This window comes from Podarcis pityusensis, assembly GCF_964106645.2.
Source record: "Podarcis pityusensis genome assembly, chromosome: Z".
Taxonomy (NCBI): domain Eukaryota; kingdom Metazoa; phylum Chordata; class Lepidosauria; order Squamata; family Lacertidae; genus Podarcis; species Podarcis pityusensis.
The window spans coordinates 26,009,253-26,011,475 of record NC_138044.1 but is presented as its reverse complement, the minus strand read 5'-3'; positions in this window follow the sequence as shown (position 1 = coordinate 26,011,475).

Genomic DNA, 2,223 nt, shown 5'->3' with positions numbered 1-2,223 from the left:
CTTCATGCAAGTTCTTATAAGGAGAGAGGGGGAGTCAGACTGGACCCCGGCCAAAGGCCTGGTGGAACAGTTCCGTCTTGCAGGCCCTGCGGAAAGATGTCAGATCCCGCAGGGCCATGGTCTCTTGTGACAGAGCGTTCCACCAGGCTGGGGCCACAGCCAAAAAGGCCTTGGCCCTGGGCGAGGCCAGTCTAATCTCCTTGAGGCCCGGGACCTCCAAGATGTTATTATTTGCAACCGTAAGGTCCTCCGTGGGGCATACCAGGAGAGGTACAAGGGTCCTAGGCTGCATTGGGCAAAAGAATCCTGCATTGCAGGTGGTTGAACTAGATGGTCCTCATTGTCCCTTCTATAATTCTGTGACACTTCTATGATACTTCTACACACATCTGCTGAGCAATTCCTGTTTTGGCCGTAAGATGGACATGTTTCTGAGTAAATGTTAAGCTATTAAGTATGGATTTCATGCTTAATAGCGGAACATTTGCTCAGAATTTGATCATTTTATTTATATCGTTTATAACTCTTGCTTCCTTCAAGGACTTCAAGGTCAGCATACATGGTTTCTCTCCCACCCCATTTTACTTCCCAACAACAACCCCGTAAGGTTTTTCAGGCTGAGAAAGAGATCCAAGGTCAGTTAGTGAGTTTCATGGCTTAAGTAGGTATTGAACCTAGAACTTATTGTTTTAACCACTGCACCACACACGGGCTCTCAGTAACAGAACCTTATCACATATTTGTGAGAACAATAACACTTGGGTCACATTCACACTGTACATTTAAAGCACAAGGCTTCCCACAGACAATGCCAGGAATGGTGGTTTACCCCACCAGCACCTTTAAACAACTTCTCAAGGTTTCCTTGGGGAAATTTATGTGAGGAAGGTGAGAAGCACTGGAATGAGGTGGGCAACTCCCATGCCCTCTTCTCTTGTCACCACCTATTCTGTACCTATGCTCTTTGGCTCAAGTGCTTTTTAACTGGGAGTTCAATTCTCCAACAATGAACCTTACACACATTTGCAAGTGGGCCCTTATCTAAAGATAGGAAGGAAAATGGGAAGGGCCAGGACAACAGAAACTCCTGTTAGCAGACTCTGAGTCAGTCTTGACTATGCTGAAAGGCCCATTCATATGTAACTCCTACTCATGGGCAGCAGACAAATAACTATTTCACATTTCACTTCCAAAAGAAGACATAATTCCACACCAACACACTCCCCAAGGGATATATATATAATTCTCTTTCTTTTTCTTTCTTTCTTTCCATATGTGGTGTGGGTGGGTGCGTGCAATTTGTTCCTTCTTACTGCAGTCAAGGGCTATGTACTCTGTTCACTGGTCCTTAAACTAGCAGACAGGTAAGTTTCAATGTTGCACAACAGAGAAATCCAATGCAACAGCTGCAATTGAGGAAACTCTTTATTAATTCCCTTGGGCAACCACATTCCACGGGCAAAAAAACTTTCACCAACAGAACAATTGTACCAATACTTAGCTCTACATGGGTTGCAACCTTTTATTATAATGATGATGGGCAAGATATATGCTAAATGTCATATTGGAATGTAAAATATATTCAGTTTCATGTTCGTTTGTGGTGCATAGGATATAGATAAATGCTTGCAGGAGAGTGGAGCAAAGGGAAGAATCTGTGTGCCCCAAACAGTACTAGAGTTCCTGTTCCAGGCTGGCTGGAGTCCTGAGCAGAAATACTCCTGAGTAGACACACTACACCTGTTTGCCATTCTTGAGAACATAAAAAGAGCTTTGCTGAGTCAGAAAAAAGCAATCTATTTGTCACAGTGACCCATGAGAAGCCTTTGTAAAGCCCAGAGCAGAGCATAATTGCAGTTGCTCTCCAGCAGCTGCTGCACACCAGCCTTTGAATCCTGCCGCTCATCCTTGTTAGCAAACTCAAGTGATAAGCGCTGAATGAAACAGGCCCAAAGCAAGGCTATCTGATAAACATTGGAGCATCTGTGTGCTTGGAGGAACCGTGACGTTTGCAAACTATACTCTGCCCTTGTTTCATAATCAACTTTTGCGGATGAACACTTTTAGCATGTCACAATTGTTCCATAGATATGTATTGTCAGGGTCAGTTTATTTAGTCTACAAACCATGAAACAGTTACAGTACTGCGCAAGGTTATCAAGAAGAAGAAGAAAAACACTATACGTAAGAACAAAAAAGAGTGCAGCATCCTGTTCATTTAAG